General features: G+C 43.1%; 1 long non-coding RNA gene across 1 annotated transcript in view; it reads right to left on the bottom strand.

The window, feature by feature from the left end:
• Positions 1-2862: 2862 nt before the first annotated feature.
• Positions 2863-24780, bottom strand: part of LOC138961621 (uncharacterized) — a 177068-nt gene continuing 155150 nt past the window's right edge. The window contains exon 2 of the long non-coding RNA XR_011454251.1: positions 2863-3068. This is a non-coding gene — a long non-coding RNA (uncharacterized lncRNA). The remainder of the gene's footprint in view (positions 3069-24780) is intronic.

Genomic DNA, 24780 nt, shown 5'->3' on the forward strand with positions numbered 1-24780 from the left:
CGACTCCCTTCCTGGTTACAGTTATTTTTCTTGTTTGCTTTATTTTTGTCATCTATTTTGTGTCCTTAACTCCACCCTTCAATCTTTTCAACCATGATGCATTCCGTTTATTTTTTTTATTTTAATTTTATTTTTTTAAACCATTTCCCCCAAAGCGGTTTAGCACGGTGGTATGTTATGATGAAAACGCGATTACACAAAGCTCACATGTGCACGGTCTGCAAACTAAACGGCGCGGGCTCACCGTACTTAGCCAATAACAAGCACACATATTAAACCGCAGCGCAAAGCGTAAACATTAGTACAACTTGAAGAAATCAATATAGTTACAAGAAACAAAACCGTGCTTCGCACCGAACAGTTCGACAGTGACTGACCTACTGACCGAACCGCACCTCTCGCTTGTGACAGTCGCTCATGATACAACCATTCTTTTGTCGAGTCTGAAATTGATCTTCATAAAACTATGTGTAAGTGTAACAAAAGAAAAAACTAATTTCTTTCATGATAATCAAGGTGGCATCGCCGAATGACTGCAAGTGCAACGCGATCGAAGTGGCACGCGGTGTTCCTCCGGAAAAGGCCGAAGCGGCCGTGACGTCAGTCGTTCAGTGGGGCGTTTAGGAATCGCAAATTCGCGACCCGGCCGGGGTTCGAACGAACGACCTCCCGATCACGGGGCGGACGCCTTACCACTAGGCCAACGTGCCGGTCTCCCCTGCATGCTATTCTGATTTGGCTAAAATTATCATTCAACATACTTCCCCCTGTATGTTTTGACACTGGCTTTGGTTCCTCCTTTCACTGTGTTTTCAGTGAGATTTTATATTTCCAGGTTATGTATGAGTGACTGACACTTTCTCAGGCCCACTTAAACATCAACATCCCAGAACTCGAAGCCGAAAAGGGAAGGGCGGTGACCAAAAATAAATGATACAATATTTGTAAATGTGGATAAGCACTGAGGCGAAAAACTAACGTGTGCCTGTTTTTTAGCGCTTTTAGGGAACATCAATTAGGGTTGGGTTGGGTGAAGAAGGAGATGCAAAAACAAACCCCACTACTGCAAATGTTGGTTATTTTTATCACAATTCTGTTTGTTTTATAGTTACTGTATATCTGAGGTTTCACAGATTTTCAAATTGCACCGATACACTGGCCTCGAATGAATCCCTTCGGTAATGCTTTTAGGTCTACGACCGAACCAAAATCATCCGGTTTCTTGATGTTTTGAGCAATGGGTCTTTTTTTTCTTTACATTTTGATTCAGCTTCATTCTACTCAAAAGAAATGCTTTCAATGTGATGAAAAAAACCATTTGATAGACGTTTGCTCGGAGAACGTTTGTCAACACAGCAGTTTAAAAAAAAGGACGATATAGATAGTTAGATAAAAGGATCTGTGCTTTAGCTTTCTGTCTCATCGTCATTGACAAACTGAACTATGACCCCATCAGGCTTGAGTGCGGAGTCCCTCAGGGCTCAGTCCTTGGGCCTGTACTATTTACTCTCTACATTCAACCTCTTGACCACATCCTTGACCGACACAACGTTCTCCACCACTCTTTTGCCGACGACTCTCAACTTCACAACAGCTCTTCCCCTGACCAGTCTGAATCTCTTCTTTCCTCTATCTCTGACACTATCACCGACGTGCAGAATTGGATGACAGAAAACAACCTTCAGCTCAATAGCAACAAAATTGAAGCTATCCTAATAGGCACTACATCCAAACTCTCCAAAGCCACCTCCGACTCTCTTCAACTCTCTGACTCTTCTGTCCCTCTGTCTTCTGCTGTCAAAAACCTCGGAGTCACTCTAGACAACACCCTATCCATGAAACAACACATCTCTTCTGTCTCTCGCACCTGCTACTTCCAACTCCGCCGCATCGCCACTATCCGCAAGTACCTCACCACAGATGCTACCGCCAAACTGGTCACTTCCACCATTCTCTCACGTCTTCTCTCTCGGCGGGTCTTCCCTCTTCTTCTATCTCTCGTCTCCAACGCATTCAAAATCGCTCTGCCCGTCTTGTCCTACGAAAGAAAAAGAGAGATCTTATCACCCCCCTCCTAAATCAGCTCCACTGGTTGCCCGTATCACATACAAAATCAACACTCTCACCTACCAATGCCTCCATGGTCTCGCCCCTGCCTATCTCTCCGACTCTCTCTCTATGTCCCTTCACGAGCACTCAGATCATCTGCCGACTCCCTCAAGCTCAACATTCCCCACACCAAACTCATTCTACACTGCCCACCCCATCCCACCCTGAATAACTGTACATATTTTAATGGTTGATGGTGTGTGTTTGTTAATGACTTTAAAGGCATATGTACGCGCTCCCGTGTTTACAAAGTGTAGTTTGCCCATAATCGATGTCAAACGCACCATAAGACCATATAATGACGATATGTCACCATGCGCGGACCATAATACATGCATTACAGCTTGTTCTAGCCTCTGAAAAAGTGAGGATGTCAACAAAGCCGCGGTGTTAGCTCCCTTGCATCAACGTTACATGTGTTGCCAAATCTATAAATAGGACGATCCAGATCAAAATGAAAATTAACATATCTCAACATTGAAGGGGTCCTAGACCACAATATTTTGCAGGGAACTTAATTTAGCATGTCTCCAGCTGTTGGTAAAGCAATTAGCGTGTATAGTCATCGAGTACATATGCCTTTAAGTCTCCGTGTGTGAATGAGTGTATGTGCGCCTTGAGTCGCCTGTTGGTGAGATATGTGCGCGTTATAAATATTCGTATTATTATTATTATTATTATTGCACTTCAGACACACACACACACACACACACACACACACACACACACACACTTTTGCTCCAGTTACAATCATGTATTTCGTAAGGCTTTATTCAAGTTTGTCTCTTGTTCTTAAACATCAGAATTCAAAGCACACGTCTGAGCTGAGAATATATATATAAATGTCTGGATCACAAATCAACATTATTTCACATTGAATGGCGGCAAACACTTCCGAAGAATGCTGGTTCGTGTGTCTTCAGTCAACCGTCGCCGCATCATCACAACTCCACCCCTGCCTGCAAAAATACAAACAGAATATAGAGGGTGACACAAAAAATTCAACCCAATTTTGTTCTTAATATAACTTGACCGTTGACCGAATTAGTTACCATTTGGTGTTTATTAACTTCAGCTTATGCATGACGAAGGTCAACAAAGTTGCGAGGTTACAGGTTTAATGGAGGGGTACTTTGGAAAACTTTTGAAAGAAGCTAAAAAAATCGAACCATGAAACCTACAAACAGTGTCCTAAGTGAATTTCATGCACAACAACCATGAAGATATTCGCCGAACACGATTGACTGGAGAAATGACCTCTTCATTGTAGAGTCACACTTGCGCAAAATTAACCGATGACAGGAACGCAATCCTCCATGGGGATGCCCTGCTCCTGCCTGTAATGGCTGTACTCAAGTCACTGATTGTCTAAGGTTGTTTATGGTATACTACGTTCTTCAAATAACCCCAAGGATATCAATCTTGAAGGATTAAATCGGGGTCGTTTGTCTACCGCTCCATTATAAACCTCGAACTGTGTACACCAAGTATGAAATAGACGAAATACCCTAACTTTATAATCAGACTGTGGTCGACTTTACAGGCAATTTCATTTCTACATGTGGAATAATAGAGGACTGTACCCGGCGATGAAAATCGCACGTGAAAAAGCCCTCAGGGCGCAGTGGCCACTGAGCTTTGTTCGTACCCTTTTTTTAGGCGTCCTTTTTGTGAGCGTGCTGGGTGGCAGTTGGCAGTGGGACAGTGGGACTTGGGATCACTGTCAGTTCTGCAACCTCCACTTTTACCGTGGTCAGTTTGGCAAGTCCCACTGTCCCTGTTGTGAATGAAGACGGGATCACTGTCAGTCTGCAACCTCCACTTTTACCGTGGTCAGTTTGGCGTCTTCATTCACAACAGCGACCTACAACGCTCATTTGTGAGTCTGGCAACTTCTATCTGGTTCACCGAGTCAACAGTATGGCAAACCAGATTACAGAGCCGGTTCTGGTGGTTTTTTTTATGTTAGCCTGAAGCATGTCGTTGCACAGCCTGAATGCTTTGTGTGCACAACAAATTTCAATTTTTTTATGTTTGCGAATTCACTTCATTAACAAAAAACTTTAGAAAAAACAAATTCACCAAATTCCAGCTGAGCAGAACTGCTTTTACAATAAGGACTGGGCCTTTAAAGGTACGTTCCTCATCATATTACCCAGTATATCAGACACCACATGTTTGTCTCGGTTTTTACATGGGAAAAATAAGACTTTTGGTGGAGATTGGAGGATCTGTGATATGACATTTTGGTTCAAAAGGTAAGGAATTTATGCTTAAAGGCACAGTAAGCCTCCCGTAAACCATCACAGATACTGTCAGGCTTTTACACACAGTACAAACACCATTTCATTTAAACACTCACCGCTTGAGAACATTCTATGTGCCCTCCGTAAAGAGCGAGCAATTTTCAGAGAATTTATTTATGCGTGGTTTATCTGACCTCTGAGCCATCGTGAACCCGTGTAATCCAGTTTCCCTTTATTCACAATTTAGCCGCCAGTTTGTCATTTCAATGCAAATCTCTGTAAGCTTATCTGCAATAGCACGTTATTGGGTACCTTTGAATCTGAAATGCAACTTTGAAACGGCTGCGAACTAGAGCAGTGGCGGTTAATGGTTCAGAGGAACTGGCGCCAGGCAGCGTCGTCTGCTACGAGAACCACGACCTTGCGTGACCCTGCTTCCGGGCTATCTTTTTTTTAGATCCGCAAAATTAATTCTTTTAAATTTTTGTTTATTTGTTGCTTAACGTCCAGCCGACTACGCAGAGCCATATCAGGACGAGGAAGGGGGGGATGAAGGGGGCCACTTGTCAAGCGATTCCTGTTTACAAATGCACTAACCCATTACTTGTGTCCCAGCAGGCTTTAGTAAAACTAAATTAATACCTACTGGAAGATTACCAGTTTCCAGTATGTTAAAATAGGCTTAACCTATCTACTGCTGGACTTACATCAGAACACTAACAGATTAAACTATACATGAATCGCGAGACAAGCGGCAAGAGAAGAGATTTTTGGAAAAAATACAGGTGAATGAGCAAGAAGGCAGAAAAAAGAAAAGAATTCATGAAGAAAAAGAGAGCATGACAGGAAAGAGGAACCAAAAATCTACCTAACAGCAAACTAGAAAGCTCCTGCGGTTCCAAAAACAGGATGGGCCTTTAATTTCATAACCGCAGTGCCCCACTGCGGGAAATTCTTTTAAAATTGCTAGCTCTTTACGTAGGGCACCTAGGATGTTCCCGTTCGGTGAGCGTTCAAACTGTGTGTAAAAGCCTGATAGTATCTGTGATGGCTTACTGTGCCTTTAAGCTCTAATGAGTAAAGTTTGTCTTGTCAAAAACCAAAAGCATATTCCGTCCTCCACGTGCAAGACTTTCTTTTATCTGTGTATCTTCATTTAGTACGGCAATCAAACAAAGCGACACAACTTGCAAGTTTACAAAGAAAACCTCACAATAGATCAGTCAAGGGCTTTCTCACAATTGTGTTATGCATTTAAAAAAAACACCTGAAACAATTTAAAAACACTTTCATCTTATTCCTTGTCGGTTCCTGATTCCAAAAACATATAGATATGATATGTTTGGATTAAAAACACGCTCAGAAAGTTAAAATGAAGAGAGGTACAGAAAAGCGTGCTATCCTTCTCAGCGCAACTACTATCCCGCTCTTCTTGTCAATTTCACTGCCTTTGCCATGAGCGGTGGACTGACTATGCTACGAGTATACGGTCTTGCTGCGTTGCATTGCGTTCAGTTTCATTCTGTGAGTTCGACAGCTACTTGACTAAATGTTGTATTTTCGCCTTACGCGCCTTGTTCAAACTGGTTTTCAACACTTATTCTCACAAAGCATCTGCACACCAGCCTCTGCCTCTGTGCTGTGTTTGTGTGGCTGCTTTCGTATGATGTCAGTGCATGGTGAGTGCGTTCACTGCCTTGTCACCACTTCCCCACCTTTTTCAGAATGTTTTCTTGGAGTTAGATAATTCTTTGAATTTGCGATTTTCCAACATCAAGACTTTTTGCAATCGCGATGGCAGTTTCTCCCTTTTTGTGTCTGTTCACAACATTCACTCGATTTTCGAGAGTTAAATATTTTATTTTCTTTGTAGACGCCATGTCGATCTCCACTGCTCTTCTGTCCAAAGACTGTCTATTCTGACTGAATTGAACGGTGTGTGTTGGTCACGTGAGTTTGTTTTCTCGATGATTGGTTTGTGATGTTTACTCAGCCCACCCAACCTCTCAGCGGTTAATTAGTGCCTTTGCTTACGCAAGACGGTTATAACTGGTTATAACCGGTTTGTCAGTGATGCGTTACGCTGACTGAGTCTTGGCTTTGTCTGACAAAGTCGTTACACAAGCTGTTAGGTCGGTCCTTAGACGTTAGAGCGGGGTGGTCGCTACACTGGTGACAACTATATTATAAGGAAACACATCGGTTAAAAAAAAAAGGGTCGTGGGCTAGTCCTTAGAGAGGGGGGTCGTTGTGAGGGGTTCCACTGTACCAAGAGACAACAACTCACAATATTGTCTGGACCTGTTCACGATTTTCTGTAAGTATATTCTAATTCTTCTGATTTCTTACTTTATATGCAACCGTTAGGTGTTTAACACCCACACATGAATGAAACAGTTCTTATTGAAGAAAGTATTCTTCCGTTGAACTTCTGAATAACTTTCATTTTTTTTACATGGGCATATCTAAATCATAGTTGTTTTTATGCTGTGACTTATTTTATAAAGTTTTGTTGTGAAAATCAAGTCTTATGCACAAGATTTCTCTCTCTCTCTCTCTCTCTCTCTCTACAAGTTATGACATTTGCTGGTGTTGTAATAGTTCATTATATCCATGAAATAAGTTCAATACTAAGAAATGTAAGAAATAAAAGAATAATCCAGTATATTGCGCCCATTGTTTGCAGTATTGTGCAACCAAGAATAGATGGACGATGAATCATTATGGTCTGACAATGATGAGGAGACTCTGGCAGCATTATTATCTGCTGATGCTGATATTCCATCAAATACTGGTGAGTACTGATACAAATGATACGGATTGTGGTTTTGTTTACACCATGAGTATAGTTATTATGTTAAGTACTATGTTTCATTATTTCTGGAACGTGAACAAAGTACAAACCACATGTTTTGAGTGCTAACAATGCTGTTAGTGTATGAATAAGGATGAAATGAGAATGAGAGGGAGAGAAAGAGGAGAGAGAGGTGTCAAAGTCGGTTTTTGATAACATAGTGGTTATTGACTTTGTGTGTATAGGTGCTGAGGAAGCTGCCCTATCCGCTGCTATCGATGCGAGTAGAACAGAGAACAATCTGCGACAACTTGCTCTTCGCATTAACAACGAGAGGCTGAACCGACGACTTGAAATTAATGGAATGGAGCGTCAAGAGATCTCTGCAGATGGGAATTGTTTCTTTAAAGCAGCCAGCCTTCACCTGGCTGCACACGAAGAAGTGACATTCAGGGAAACTTTGTGTCGGCATATTGTGCAAAACATTCATATATACATGGAATACTTTCCTGATTGCTCGTCCGCGGATATGTACCAGTATTGCCAGCCTCGTCTGGAGATGTACCAGTATTGCCAGCCTCGTCTGGAGATGTAGCGCTACCACCAGCTTCATCTGGGGATGAACCAGTATCACCAGCCTCATCTGGAGAAGTACAGATAAAACCAGCCTTATCTGGAGATGTACCAGTGTTACCAGCCTTATCTGGAGATGTACCAGTACCACCAGCCTCATCTGGAGATGTACCGCTATCACCAGCCTCATCTGGAGATGTACCGCTATCACCAGCCTCATCTGGAGATGTACGAGTATCACCATCCTTATCTGGAGATGTACCAGTATCACCAGCCTTATCTGCAGATGTACCAGTATCACCAGCCTCATCTGGAGATGTACCGCTATCACCAGCCTTATCTGGAGATGTACTGATACCACCAGCCTCATCTGGAGATATACCGCTATCACCAGCCTCATCTGGAAATGTACCGATACCACCAGCCTCATCTGCAGATGTACCAGTATCACCAGCCTTATCTGCAGATGTACCAGTATCACCAGCCTCATCTGGAGATGTACCGCTATCACCAGCCTTATCTGGAGATGTACTGATACCACCAGCCTCATCTGGAGATATACCGCTATCACCAGCCTTATCTGCAGATGTACCAGTATCACCAGCCTCATCTGGAGATGTACCGCTATCACCAGCCTTATCTGGAAATGTACCGATACCACCAGCCTCATCTGGAGATGTACTGATACCACCAGCCTCATCTGGAAATGAACTGATACCACCAGCCTCATCTGGAGATAGCGATTTTTGTTATTTTAGAAATCAGTCATGAAAAAAATGCCTTAATCTAATTGTTAAAGTATTACTTAATTGGCGTAGTTCATAACCTTACAGCAAGCATCTATTGCCAAATGTGTGTAAAGTGATGAACAAAGGTAACTTTTTTTCCTTTGTCATTGATTGGAATTTTTTAAACAGTTACCTTTTACTTGTGTCAAGTTAAAAATCTGGGATGTTCAACTAATTACAAAATGTCTTCAAGTCACATGAGCATGCACAGTTCATCATCTTACATCAGATCTCTGCAACCTGATTTGTGTAAAGTTATGAACGAACACCAAAGTTTTCTCTATCTCACTTATCAATATTTCTTGAATAGTTCTGTTTTAATTGTTCAAAGTTTAGAAGGTGGAACTAATCACCAATCAAAACGTTCCATGTATTACATGTGCATGCACAGTTCATGATCTTACATCAGATCTTTGCAGTCTGATTTGTGTAAAGTGATGAACAAAGGTCAAAGTTTTATCCTCCGCACTTGATGGAATTCTTGTAAAGGTTACCTTTTATTTGTGCTGAGTTCAGAAGTTGAAACTTCTGTTTTTCACAATTGTCAGCTTTTCTATGACTTTGGTGTGTTTACTCAGTTCATTATCTTACAGCAAACTTATCTGTGTAAAGTTATGAACAGCAATGAAAGTTTCACCCTTATTCCTTATTAATATTCTCTAAATAGTTATGTTTTAATTGTACAACATTTAGAGGGTGGAACTGATCACCAATCCAAATTTTCCATAGGTTGCATGTGCATGCACAGTTCATAACCTTACATCAGATCTTTGCAGTCTGATTTGTGTAAAGTTATGAACAAAGATCAAATGTTTATCCTTCTCACATGATGGAATTCTTCTAAAAGTTGTCGCGGAACGCGATTCAGAAAATAAGTTTGTGTATTGCAGTGGTTTGCAGTGTTTAGTCATGTTTAGTCAATAGTATTTATCCGATCTAACCGAGACCGGAAGGAGACGGCGCATGAGGGTACCGAGACCAGAAGGAGACGGTGCGTGAGGGTCTTCTTTAGTGACGTGTGAAAAGTCTCTCGCGTCACGTATAGCGCAGCCAATTATCAGGAGGCAGGAACGGCGATCTGGCATTCTGCGTTGAGACACGAGGACAGGCGCACGGGCAGGCTGACGAACGTCTTAATTCGCTGGTCAAGAAACAGCATGCGACGCGTGTCACATTAATAGCAGAATAACTTACGTCGAAGGGTGAGTAGCTCATTCAAGTCAAGCTTGCCAAAGCCTTTCCGATTTTCGCCTGCGCAGTCAACTCAGCTGGTAACCAAATGGCCAGCCGGGAGATTTCGCAACGGTCAAGTCGTTACCGCAAATATTTTCTTGTTGTTCTGTAATATCGTAATATGATGCATGTATCGTGTTATGTAGTTGTTGTGCAAGTGGAAGCCGTGATGTGGCGGCAACTTGAACGTTTGGATTAGAGCACTTTGGGCTCAGTTGTTTTATTTTGTTTAGCTGGTCACTGCGATGGGAGAAGGACCAGACCAGCCGCAGAACAAACCACTCAGTAAGTTCTATGATTGTATGAACCAATTATAGAGCTGAACCAAGGTTTGTTAATTGCAGACGTTCCGGGTTCCGGGTGAAGATGTCCAAGGACGTCGAGGCAGAGTATATTTACCGAACACTTCAAAGAACATGAACTGGATGGGGAAAACCAACGAGTCACGAGCAAGCCTAGTTTCAACTGGGATCGACCTTTTCGTCATCTTCAGACCGTCAGGCGAACCAGTTTGTTTGTTTGTTTATTTGTTGCTTAACGTCCAGCCGACTACGCAGAGCCATATCAGGACGAGGAAGGGGGGGATGAAGGGGGCCACTTGTCAAGCGATTCCTGTTTACAAATGCACTAACCCATTACTTGTGTCCCAGCAGGCTTTAGTAAAACTAAATTAATACCTACTGGAAGATTACCAGTTTCCAGTATGTTAAAATAGGCTTAACCTATCTACTGCTGGACTTACATCAGAACACTAACAGATTAAACTATACATGAATCGCGAGACAAGCGGCAAGAGAAGAGATTTTTGGAAAAAATACAGGTGAATGAGCAAGAAGGCAGAAAAAAGAAAAGAATTCATGAAGAAAAAGAGAGCATGACAGGAAAGAGGAACCAAAAATCTACCTAACAGCAAACTAGAAAGCTCCTGCGGTTCCAAAAACAGGAGGGGCTTTTAATTTCATACCGCAGTGCCCCACTGCGGGAGGCGAACCAGTTCTTCAGAACTAATTTAAGTAACACTAAGGAGAGAAACCGACGTGCTTGTTCTGTGCCTCTCGAACTCGTGTGATATGGATCGTGCGCGATGAACTAACTTTCCTAACTTTTCGAATCTTTCTTTTTTTGATACACCATTCATCCATCGGAAAGACTTCTTTTTGTAAAAACATGTAAAGTCTATCTGGTTTCTAAAGACAACAAAGAAGGAGAAAAATAAACCGAAATTTATACTTCGTAGAATCCACCTATAAAGAATTGCGTTTGTTGGTGAGTTTTTTTAGCAATAAAACTCAAGTGTGGGAGTTTGAAAGTACTTCTACTTTTCTAAATCTTTCTTCCCCACATTCCGCTACAAAGGTAACCTTTTATTTGTGCTGAATTTAGAAGTAGAAACTTCTCTAGTTTTCACAATTGTCATCTTTTCCATGATGGTAAACTAATGATCGCTTGTGACTACTGCAATGAGTGGTTTCACGGGAAATATGTTAATGTGACCCAAGAGGAGGCGGAAAATATCAACCTGTTTAAATGCCCTGATTGTAAAAGGTGCTGAACTAATGAAATGGCATGTTGTTATGTTTTATAAATTTTTAATTGTGTTCCTAATTGAATTGTAAGTTGGTTATATGCATGAAGCTATATTTTGATTAACATGTTTATGAATAAATGAAGGGAAAAGTAATGTAATTCAATTAATGGGAATAAGAAGGGTTTGAATGTTTGAAGTTATTATTGTACAAATTAATTCTGTTCCCTGATCATTACATGAGTAAATGAGTCATTGGGAAAGTAATACAATTATTGTTATTGAAGTTATAAGTATATTGAAGGTTAGTATGTTTATAAGAAGGGTTTGAAGTCATTATTTTACAAATTATTTCCGTTCTAGGATCATTATATGAGTAAATGAGCCATTGGGAAAGTAACAAAATTATTGTTATTAAAGTTATAAGTATATTGAAGGTTAGTATGTGTTAATAAACAAAACTAAATAATAAACAGAAAACGAGAAAGGGTGTAAAGTAATGGAAGAGTGAATGGAGTTTTTAAAGAAGTGGAGAACAATAATAATAGCATTATAAATTCTTTACAGGGAAAACGACGAAGACTGGTACGGACAAAGACGGTACGACGAGTACAGGGGGTGGGACCCGGGGCCGTATTGGGGTAGAGGGGGTATGATGACTGGAATAGGGGGGGATATCGCCCAGCCCCATTGGGGCCTCCACCTGGGTTTAATCGCCCAGGCCCAGTGGGGCCTCCGCCTGGGTTTAGGTTCCCACCTGGCCCACCAAACCCTCATGACTGGAGGTGGAATTCTCCACCTTATAGTGGATTGGGGATGGTTTCTCCCTCGTTGGATTCTGGACATGGCCGTTCATCCATAAGGAGGATGTCGAGCAATGTTCTGAGTCGTTCGGGGGGGATGAACCCAAACAATCTGTCTGCTAGCCAAAGCAGTTCACCCATTAGGAGGGTGTCTGATGAGGCTACAGGTGGAATGGGAAGGGTAGCACAGGAGGGAGGGAATAGCACTGCTGGTGGGAGGAGGTGTCCTTTCTTCCCTTGTGGAGCTCATGCGCCGGATATGAAGGCGCATTTTCTTCAAGCGCATGCTCCTCATGGGTTTTACTCATGGACACCTGCAGAAGCGTCCCGTGTCTTCGTGTGGCTAGCAAATGTGTTGTCACTCGGGGATGCGGACGCGCTGATGCAGCGTTGCCAGGGAAGGGATTTTGCCTCCTCTCCTGTAGGGTTGGTATCGGAAGAAACGGAATTCTTCCGTCGCTTGTCGGAACATTGGGGTGAGCCATTTCCGAAAAATCCGTCGATTGCACCACCAAACGCTAGGTCGTTAGTGCTGCATTGGGCGGTTTTGAGGACACTCCTGTTTCAGGCGGGCGTCGAAGTCCAAGAGGAATTCCGTATGTGGGGAAATTCAATCCCCTCTGCTTCCGGTGCCTCGAGGCCAGCGCAGCGCGAGACAATGTCGTCGCCCCGACCGAGGAAAGATCGAAAGAAAGGTCGAAACTCGTCAACGGTGGATGCGACATTAGATGAAACGCGCTTGTCAGGGACTGAACAGCCCATCACCGCGAAAACTCCGGAAATCGTGGTTATCGCCGCGAGAACGCCGGATGTTCAATCGGAAGAATGGCAAGAAGTTCGCCGGGCTAGGAAAAGAAAAGCACCGGCCGACAGTTCGGAACCTGCAATCGTCCGATCGAAGGACATTCCAAACTATTGGCATGAGGGCCCATACACCAAGGCAGAGTGGAATGCCCTGAAAAAGACCCAGCGAAAGAAGATCCGGTATCTTCGCAGGTGCCAGTTAGCGGGTTTTGTTTTTCAACAGAAACGGACTCAGGGGATTGCATCAACGGCAAATGCAGGTATGCCAATAAAGCCAACCTCTAGCGAGAACTTGGCGAACAAGGTCACGTCGGTGCAGAAAAAAGTGACTAATAAGAGCGCGACCAAGAAGCCTAGTTCGACAGTCACCAGACCATCGGAAGTGACCGCGACTAGTGCGAAAAAACCTCATCGGAGCCATTCGGCGGAGGTTTTCGTGGCGGATGTCATCGCCAGTTCTGAATTCCGGTTCATTCAACCATCAGTTGTTCAGTCGGGATCTGATACGATGGTGACACACGCGAGGCCAGAAATGAGGGATAAAGTCGCACAAACTTGGCCAGAAGATTTCACAACGGCTGAGGCTGTGGTGTCGTCTCCGACAGTCACGACCGCGGTTCCTTCGGCGGAAGCTGCTACTGGAGTTGGTGCTAGTACGGTGGGTGCTGTGTCGGTGGATGCTGCTCCTGAAAAAGTGGCGGTGTCTGCTGTTGCAGCGGCTGCTGTGCCGGTGTTGTCTGGTGCAGTGACAAAGGAGGAGTCCATGGAAGTGGATGAGGGAGAATGTTCAAAGGAAAAGTCTTGGGGAATTGATTCTCATTTCCACCTTGATCGCCTGGCTATTAAGCTCTGGCCGCGAACGCACAGAACTCCCTGGTTTGATAATCTGTCATTGGCAGTTGTGCTGGACAAGGCAGGTGAGAGGGTGAAAGGCTCGAACATGACACTGTCAGCAGCAGTGGCTAGTTTCTGCGACAGAACGTTTCAGGTGAAACTTGGGGAGGAATCAGCTAAAGGAAGGGACAGGAGGGACAATCTGTTGATTGACAATCGCCTGTTTTTGTCTTTTGGTGTTCACCCTAAGGACGTTGAAACGTTTTGGAAATACCGGAAGGCGACCGCTCAACGATTGAAGCGACTAATGGATATGTCCAGGGTTGTTGCTTTCGGGGAGATTGGTCTAGATTTCACGGTAGCAGAGGCTAAGTTTATTTATTTATTTATTTGGTGTTTAACGTCGTTTTCAACCACGAGGGTTATATCGCAACGAGGGAAAGGGGGGAGACGGGATAGGGGAAAAGGGGGGAGATGGGATAGAGCCACTTGTTAAGTGTTTCTTGTTCACAAAAGCACTAATCAAAAAGTTGCTCCAGGGGCTTGCAACGTAGTACAATATATGACCTTACTGGGAGAATGCAAGTTTCCAGTACAAAGGACTAAACATTTCTTACATACTGCTTGACTAAAATCTTTACAAACATTGACTATATTCTATACAAGAACCACTTAACAAGGGTAAAAGGAGAAACAGAATCCGTTAGTCGCCTCATACGACATGCAGGGTGCAGAGAAATAAGGATGTGGAAAAGAAGACTTTTGGTAAGTGAAATAAAGGTGATGGATCCAGTCAGGTAGAAATAAGACAACAAGAAAAGAATTGGAAAACTGCAGGGAATAGTAGGGAGAGTTTTCTTGGAAGGAAATATAGGTGAAAGGACTGGTAAGGCAGAAATAAGACAAAAGAAGAGAAGAAACAGAACCGTTAGTCGCCTCTTACGACATGCTGGTTAGCATCGGGTAAATTCTTTCTAGTCCCAACCAATATGGGACTCCCCCTAACCCGCGGGGGGTTTATGTACATATGCCGGGATTTAAATTTACTAGTTTGTTAAAAATAAACTACTTTTTGAACTAATAGTGTGTTTATGAGCTTATAAGTGTGACTGGATTTGTCTAGCCTTTCTTTGTGTGTCTCCTTTTTAGGCTAAAAGTTTTCCTGAGCATGTCACAGTTTTAGACTCCTTTTCATGCCTATGTACATATACTGTATACACCGGTATATGGCACATTTCAGAGCAACACCGTAAGGAATCTCTTTCATTCTTGTGAAGTTACGTACATTTAGTATTGTGCGCTCAACATCGATCATCCGCTACCCCGAAAAGGGTGCCATGCCACCAATCATGCAACTTATGGTGGCACTTCGCTTTTATGACACAGGTTGTTGGTGACATCTTTGGTATTGACAGAGCTACTGTGAGTAGAATAATTGAAAAAGTGTCGAGGGACTTTTCAGTGAGGCTGAATGAATTTGTGCGGTTGCCGACACTGCAAGAGGCTGACCAAACGATCGCCAAATGTTATCAGAAGGCAAACTTCCCGAATGTTGTCGGGTGCATCGACTGCACGCATGAACGAACAAACAAACAAAACTTCATCCATCAGTTCTACATTACAGAAGACAGCATCCAACCGCAGGTATCTACCGTCCGACATCACCACTACAGCCATGCACAAAAACTATCAGGAAAAATGCGACACTAATGTGAGCTACCACAGACACACAAAAAATGCGTTAAAGACAAAAATACAGTGGAGTCCAGCTATAACGAACCTGGGTATAACGAAATCCCGCTTTTAACGAACTGCCATTGATTTCCCGGCAGACAGCCTTCTATTTCTTACTTGTTACTTTCGGGCTACAACGAACCTTTTGAACTCATTTGCATAACGAACCCCTCTTATAACAAACACGTTTTCATCCCCCCAGAGCAGTTTTGTCTCTAAAAGTCACAAGGCTACAACGAACGGTGCAAGGTCTCGGCCAACCAAGACTATGGCATACTCGTAGCAAAGCCGTGGAATGGTACCGTAAACCAAGCATAGTGACGTAATTACGTCACGGTCGAAAGTCTTTTTCTCTCGCGCGGTGTGTGTGTGTGTGTGTGTGTTCATTTTGTGCACATGTGTTAGTGTTATTGTTTGTGTGTGTGTGTGTGTGTTAGTGTGTTTGTGTATAGCTTTCACTTATCTTGGAGAAGAGGAGTGCAAAGTGTTGGTTGGTTAGTTGTTATTTTTTATCGTCTCTTCAGAATGTTGATGCTATTGAAGACTAAACGAATTAAGTCGACGTGCAAAGCCTAGGTACTGCATACCTCCAGCGAATAAATCCTCTCTCTCTCTCATACACACACATAAAAACAAGAAGGGCAAAGCCCATACGACTCACATGCTTGACCTTGACCTTTACATGACCTTGACCTTCAGCTAAACCTAGCAATGACATCATACACTAAGAACTGCTTTACACATTTTTGCTACCAAAATACATGTGACCTTGACCCAAAGGTCAAGGTCATGCAACACAAAGCTGTTAATTCAAGACATAGGAAGTACAATGGTGCGTATTGGCTCTTTCTACCATGAGATATGGTCACTTTTAGTAGTTCACTACCTTATTTTGGTCACATTTCATAAGGGTCATTCTTTCTTTATTTGGTGTTTAACGTCGTTTTCAACCACGAAGGTTATATCGCGACGACATAAGGGTCAAAGTGACCTTGACCTTGATCATATGTGACCAAATGTCTCTCATGATGAAAGCATAACATGTGCCCCACATAATTTTTAAGTTTGAAACAGTTATCTTCCATAGTTCAGGGTCAAGGTCACTTCAAAATATGTATACAATCCAACTTTGAAGAGCTCCTGTGACCTTGACCTTGAAGCAAGGTAAACCAAACTGGTATCAAAAGATGGGGCTTACTTTGCCCTATATATCATATATAGGTGAGGTATTGAATCTCAAAACCTTCAGAGAAAATGGGAAAAATAGCTGTTTTTTAGACAATATTTATGGCCCCTGCGACCTTGACCTTGAAGCAAGGTCAAGATGCTATGTATGTTTTTTGGGGCCTTGTCATCATACACCATCTTGCCAAATTTGGTACTGATAGACTGAATAGTGTCCAAGAAATATCCAACGTTAAAGTTTTCCGGACGGACGGACGACGGGACGGACGGACGACTCGGGTGAGTACATAGACTCACTTTTGCTTCGCATGTGAGTCAAAAACCGCACACACACGCAAAAACACACACACAAACGGGTTGTGTTGTGCGAGTGTCTTATCTCGTACAGCAAAAAACGTAGCTATATTGAGTCGCTAAGGTCAAGATCACACATTACCTTGTTCGAACCTCAACATTTTTTCATTTTTCATATATATTTTGACATATCTCAACACAGTTTTCTCCAATACCTACTCTTACGAAAGTGCTATCATCTTGTATGATCAACTCGATGAGCATCACTTCAGGGCTGTGCAGCTTGGACAATAAGTCGGCCAAGTTTGATCATTAACTAAAAAAAAAATTTGACCACCATCTTTGAGTACCAGTTGTTTTTTTGCAGTTGATTCAACATCAGCAACAATGTTGCCCACCACAGCACTACTGCTGAAAACGACAACTGAAAGAAGGCAGCAAAAGGTCAAGAAGGAAGTTTCCCTGCCGGGTTGTTGGATGGAGCAACACAGTATCTAAGACACATTAAACAACTTCATAAAGACATTCCTGAAAAGAAAAAAGAAAAAAGAAAAAATACAATGTGTGAAAGTGTGTGGAAGGGAATTGTAAATGGCAAGGGGATATACTTGATAAACATCTTTCAAGTAAAGTGCAAGGGATGGACAAATTGTAAAACAAGGCTGTCGTGAAGACAGTCAGACAAAAGCAGGCTAATAGTTCTTCAAGTTCTGGCCTCGAGTCTAAACCCACTGGTGATTTTGTCAACTGTGACTCTCCAGCAGATTTCTTCTCTTGGTTTTGGTCTGTGGAAGGTGGCAACTTTGTGCCCGATTTTTTGAAAGTTCATAAAATGAAAGACTTGTGGGGTCCTGATTTGGCCTATTATGGTCCGCTGGACCCAAAAAGCAACAGCTAACTAACTAACTCTCACCGATGCCATTTAAAATGTTAATGTCAATGCTCGACGACTTTCAGCCGCTGGTGCGATATCGTCGGGTCGCAGGTCGCCGTCGGAAAAATATATGGGCGAATGGCAGCAGCCACTTGGCGGTTGTGATACGGACTCAGACTTTGCAGCGCAAGAAAATGACAAACATTGTACAAAATGTACATGTTTTTAATGGTAAGATGCTTCTCTCACTCTCTCTCTGTATTTCTCTCCACGTCACTGTTACATCTTCAACTGAGTAAAAAGAATGGCACAAACTTTATTTTTAAAAATATTAAATAAAAGACAAAATGCTCGAAATTTGTGGTCCTCATGTGCTTGTACCCTGTCAAACCAGTCCATGAATCGTTTCATATGAATGGGCACAGCCGTTATTTATAAACCACCTATCTCTTGCCAGCAGTCACTCATAGTCACGAATAGCGGCATTGCTACGGTGAGCAGAACACAGACATCCGTGTGAGCTTGGGATTTTTTTAAACCGCCAATGCCACAGCTGCTGACATATATCCCCTCTTTTGGCAGGCAGTGGGACATCTGGAAATACAGTGTGGCTTGAAGGTCATCGCATCAGTCAGTGACAAAGCATTTCCTAACCAGAAACTGTATCAGCTGCATAAGACTCAGGATGGTGAGTTGTGCTACAAAACTGAGAACTTGTTTCCAGCAGATCGATTTATATACTTCATTTCAGACCCACCACACTTAATAAAAACAGTAAGAAACAATCTGAGCAACTCTGGATCCGGACGAAACACTCAGCGGCTTTGGTGCCGTGATAAGGAGATCCTGTGGAAGCATGTCCGCCAGCTGTATGAATTGGATTGCAGGTAATAGTTAATTACCTTGTCTGTCTGTATAGTTAGTTAGTTAGCTATTGCTTTTCGGGTCCAGTGGACCATAATAGGCCAAATCAGGACCCCACAAGTTAACCATTACACATTTTTAGATTAAAACAGTTCTTATACATAAAATCCGTAACGTCACCCGAAGGCAAGAAAAAAGTCAAAGCAAGACCCTATATGTCAAATAAATTGTTTTATTTTTATTTTATTTTTTAATATAAAAAAAAAACCACAATATTTATAACGCGCGCATATCTCAGCCAAAGCTGACTGAAGGTGCAGCGTATGTCGCACAATAAAGGCACCATACTCGTAAGGCCCAGCCTGGATCGAACCCTTTGTCCACAGGTAATCTCCAGTGAGCTACCCGACCTGACCTCTAAAATATTATTAATTTTAATTGTGCGTTTTTATTTATTTTTTATTCTTTATTTTTTGTGTGGGTTGCAGAACAGAGACATGATGTACCAAGCTGACAGCGGATCATGTGGACCTGACCACAAGTTCTGTGATGAACGTCCGTCTGGCTGCACAAGTTCTGAGCTTCTCTGTGGGCACCATGAGACGACACCTGGGCGAAGAGACAGACGAGACGGTACAGCTGATCCTCAAAATGAATCGAATCTTTGACTGTTTGAACGTTAGGTCACTTGAAGGGGGGAAACGCAGGCGAAATCCTGATTTGTCTCCGTACACATCAGTAGATGACCCCAGATTTGCATGATTGCAATCAATGAATCGCGCAGCTGTTTTTGGTTTTGTTTTTATTTTTTGTTCCAAAACTCTCTAGCCTACAAACAATGAATTATTCTGACACCTGACCAAACAGTCCTAGCACTAACCCCATAATGCCAGACGCCAGGCGGAGCAGCCACTAGATTGCCAATTTTAAAGTCTTAGGTATGACCCGGCCAGGGTTTGAACCCACGACCTCCCGATCACGGGGCGGACGCCTTACCACTAGGCCAACCGTGGGAGGCAGAAATAGAGAAGAGACACAAAAAAAATCCTAATTAGGTTCACGGCATCGAGAGTGATACGACCTTCTCTCAAAAGTTAGTAGAGAAGGCTCCCCCATCCACCACCCGGGGGACGCGCCTCTACGCCAATTAGGGGGTGCGAGGGGATCAGAATGAGATGACAATGATTGTGAAAATGACCTGAAAGAATTAAGACCCAGAAAATGAAAAAAAAGTGAAAATCTGGCAACAGAACTGGGTTTATGGGCTTCTTCGTTTGATATTTTGTTTGCAGCTGTAGCTGCTCCGTTGGCAGTGTTGCGTGTCTATCATCCATTACTCCCAAAGGACCCAAGAACCTTGCTGAAAATGCCTTGCCTCACCCAAGTCAGGACAATTGAGGGTGGTTTATATTTTCATTTTGGAAATGTCAAATCTATTGCTCAGTCAAAGGAGGTGTTCGCAGTATTTGTAACAAAAATCTCCAGACCAACCCTTTGGCTTCACAACCACTTTCAGAAGCTGACAAAACACTTGCCAAGACATATGCTTCGTATTCCGATCACTATAATATGCAGGAACTTTGCCAGAGCACCATCAAAGACATATTCAGACAAGGAGTGTGTGCAGTTTCTGTGCCAGGATCTGAAATGGGCATGTGGCAGCTCCATGCTGTGTCAAGCATACTCAGAAAACCGGTTTCCTCTGTCTACCCCAAGCTTGGTACAAATGATCAATCAAGTGTGAAGAAGGATCTCCACCGGACTGTCTATCCAAGCCATGCAGAGGACAGAATTGATGCTGATGTAGCCCCACACCCAGCAATTATGTGGACAAGACTGGGCAACAGTCTTCCTGCAAATGTGTGGCGCCCGAATCATTTTGTTGCCTGCCTTCCAAAGACTTTCTTTCTTTATTTGGTGTTTAACGTCGTTTTCAACCATTCAAGGTTATATCGCGACGGCCTTCCAAAGACAGTGACGCAGAGAAGCTGCAGATCTCTTCCACTCAGCCTGACTGCCAGCTGCCTTCAGAAACAACTCAGGAACCCTGGAACAAGTCTTCATCTTGCTCACAGGTACCCACAGAGACAGCACAGTCAAAAAAAAAGAAAGACATTTGGCTCTGACATCCGTGGATTTTTCTGCAAGAAACAGAAACTACAGTAGTTGGCAACACTAACTTGCTTTCAGTTTGCTGCTATTTTCTTTTGTTTGGTTTTGTGCATAGCTCAAAAGACTTTATACTCAGATTCAGAGACTCAAAACAAAGGTGGTATGATAAATGTAAACTGTGTTGCCCAGTTTGTTTGTTTGTTTGTTTGTTTGCTTAACGCCCAGCCGACCACGAAGGGCCATATCAGGGCGGTGCTGCTTTGACATTTAACGTGCGCCACACACAAGACCGAAGTCGCAGCACAGGCTTCATGTCTCACCCAGTCACATTATTCTGACACCGGACCAACCAGTCCTAGCACTAACCCCATAATGCCAGACGCCAGGCGGAGCAGCCACTAGATTGCCAATTTTAAAGTCTTAGGTATGACCCGGCCGGGGTTCGAACCCACGACCTCCCGATCACGGGGCGGACGCCTTACCACTAGGCCAACCGTGCCGGTCCAAATCAGCATTGCCACATCCTTTTTTATAAGTATTTTTTCTTGTGTAAATGCTTTTGTTTTTATCAAATTCACTTTCATTTTTTTCATCCATGTAAGTTTGCATGCAATGCAAAAGTACCATTCACTACACATATCATTCAGTTAAAACATGAAACATACAAATAGAACCTCTATCTCTCTCTCTTTTTCTCACTCTCTCTCTCACTCAACTTATTTTAGTGTTCCATACTTAAATTTGGATATTGCCCTTCTGGCTAATAGCATGTGGTTTATTTCGTTTCTTGATAGACTTTTGTATGTTTTGGGCAATTAAACCAACGAGAGCTACATTTACTGTTATATTATTGCTTGTGTCAAATTGAGTCTGAACGGTTTTCTTTGCATGTTTCTTGAGGTAAAACCATGATGTGTGTGAACTTGAATGCTATGACTCTTACATATGTTTCTGGAGGCAAATCCATGGTTGTGGTGATGGTGGCTAATATTTAGTACCTGTGTGTGAGAGATGTTAATGGTATTGTAAGTGATGTTGAAAACTCCTGAAATCAGCTGAAACTCACGGTAGAAAGAGGGTTAAGGCCAAATTAATATACATCCACCGAGGTGCTTCAGATTCTGTCTTAGGCTGCAATATATATTTCAACCTTAAGCGACAATTTATTATGGTGTAATTAGACCTTGGGCAACAATTTTGCGTCGGTCTTTGGTTACAATATATATTAGGTGTTATTCCGGGTTCACTCACCCATATGCCACTTGGCAGCCGAAAAAATAGCTCATTGATATATGCCCATTTTAAGGCTCAGAAATGCTTAAAACCCTTCAGCTCCAGGGGGCTTTACCCCCTGGCCCCCACAAGGGGCGTTGCCCCTCGACCCCACTGCGGGCCTACAGCGGCCCCACTTTATTTTCCTCTTTTTTCACCTCCGGCTGTTTTCATGCCTGATTTGTTGTCATAATTGCGCATGTTTACCGCAGATTCCGGTTCTCTCTTCAAATCAATGTTGATGGGTTACCATTTTTTAAATCTGCATCAACACAGTTGTGGCCAATTCTTGCAAGAGTATGTAGCCCAATAAAATCTGTCCCTTTTATGATTGGCCTATTTTGTGGTCAGCGATAACCAGCCAATGTTGAGGAATATTTCCGTGATTTTATACAGGAAGTGGAAGCTGATCTTGAACAGGGTCGTGTTGATATTGTAGCGGGAGAGCCCTACTAGCCTTTCATGTAGCATAGTGTAAATAAAACCTTGTAACTGTTTCCTACGAGTTATGGTGAACACCACTGTACGTACAAGAGGTGAGCGTGTGTCGGTGAAAGAACGTAAGTGTGTGAGCTTGGTTTTGTGTCAATGTGTATTGTAACTTCTGCCTCTCCTTTTGTTTGTTTGTTTGCTTAACGCCCAGCCGACCACGAAGGGCCATATCAGGGCGGTGCTGCTTTGACATATAACGTGCGCCACACACAAGACAGAAGTCGCAGCACAGGCATCATGTCTCTTTCTTTATTTGTTTTCTTTATTTGGTGTTTAACGTCGTTTTCAACCACGAAGGTTATATCGCGACGGGGGAAAGGGGGGAGATGGGATAGAGCCACTTGTCAATTGTTTCTTGTTCACAAAAGCACTAATCAAAAATTTGCTCCAGGGGCTTGCAACGTAGTACAATATATGACCTTACTGGGAGAATGCAAGTTTCCAGTACAAAGGACTTAACATTTCTTACATACTGCTTGACTAAAATCTTTACAAAATTGACTATATTCTATACAAGAAACACTTAACAAGGGTAAAAGGAGAAACAGAATCCGTTAGTCGCCTCTTACGACATGCTGGGGAGCATCGGGTAAATTCTTCCCCCTAACCCGCAGGGGGTACAGATATACATCACTGTCTCTTGACGAATTTACATTTACCATAGAGGACTTTAATCAAAATAACGATGTTATTAGTTTCCCACCAAGTCCACTCGTTAACGCAAAGAAAAGTGACTTTCCCAACTTGGCGAAGACTGTGATAAGGCTGTTAACAGCTGGCGTCAAGCTTGTCACGTTATCTCTTTATTTTACAGTTGCCCCCGCAGGCACCTTCTTATGTCAGGGCAAGGCATGTGAAATATGGTCTACCACCGAGTGTGATAGTATCCACCATCTGGTCATTTCATTTACTGGAGATGATGATTTTGACAAGCTGTGCTCATCTCTTAACAACCTTCCCTTTACAATGTTGGATGCCTATGATACTGCCGGTACCCAAAGCACCAAAGCTTCACCTCCCTCCACCCCCCTCTCGTCATGTGTTGACCATAGCCCTCTCCGCCCCCTCTCATTAGTCGTCGAGAAACCCCCCTCCACCCCCCTCTCATCAATTGTCGAGATACCCCCCTCCACCCCACAATCTGACCACGTTGCAGCACGTCACACAGCACGGGGCAAAGTCACAATCAAACGAGCAGCGCGTGACCACCAAGCCCACCGCACGCACCGTGTATCTCTACTACAATTTTCCCCCATTGTGTGGAATCGTTTTGCACTAGTGGACGAGGAGTTGAGTGGTGTCCAGAGCCTTATCGACGGTTTGGGAGTTTCTGTTACCGGCCTTAACAAAACAGCATTATTACAACAGTGACCCAAACCCCCAATGAAACTACAGTTCCAATTTCAGTCGTCTCCGACATTGTGCCTAGCCAACGCCTTATTCAGGACGACCAATCTCAGCACAACGAATACGGTGTATCAATAGCAAACGCCTTCCATGTGCTAGGGAACGAACATAACGTCATCGAAAATGGACCTTTGGAAACAGGCAGCCACCAAGATAGCGCCGCTTCATCCTAACCTGTTCCTCAGGCTTCTCCTGAACAGGTACTCTCCAACACTTCCATCTCCTCTGATGCTAACCAGCTGCTGATAGGGGATTCCATGATACGCGGTGTCGACGCCAACAGACTAGGGCCTGAGTCGGTGTTACAAAGGACTTAACATTTCTTACATACTGCTTGACTTTCTTTCTTTCTTTATTTGGTGTTTAACGTCGTTTTCAACCGTTCAAGATTATAGGGAAAGGGGGGGGGGGGGGGGAGGGGGGGGGGGATGGGATAGAGCCACTTGTAATTGTTTCTTGTTCACAAAAGCACTAATCAAAAAATTGCTCCAGGGGCTTGCAACGTAGTACAATATATTACCTTACTGGGAGAATGCAAGTTTCCAGTACAAAGGACGCCAACAGACTAGGGCCTGAGTCGGTGTTACAAAGGACTTAACATTTCTTACATACTGCTTGACTAAAATCTTTACAAACATTGACTATATTCTTTACAAGAAACTCTTAACAAGGGTAAAAGGAGAAACAGAATCCGTTAGTCGCCTCTGACGACATGCTGGGGAGCATCGGGTAAATTCTTCCCCCTAACCCGCGGGGAGGAAATTTGTTGAAATAAACTTATGTTTAAACCAAAGATAAAGCTTTCGTTTCTTCTTTCCCCCCCCAGTCAAAAATGTA

Source organism: Littorina saxatilis, linkage group LG3, assembly GCF_037325665.1.
Source record: "Littorina saxatilis isolate snail1 linkage group LG3, US_GU_Lsax_2.0, whole genome shotgun sequence".
In the NCBI taxonomy this organism is placed as follows: domain Eukaryota; kingdom Metazoa; phylum Mollusca; class Gastropoda; order Littorinimorpha; family Littorinidae; genus Littorina; species Littorina saxatilis.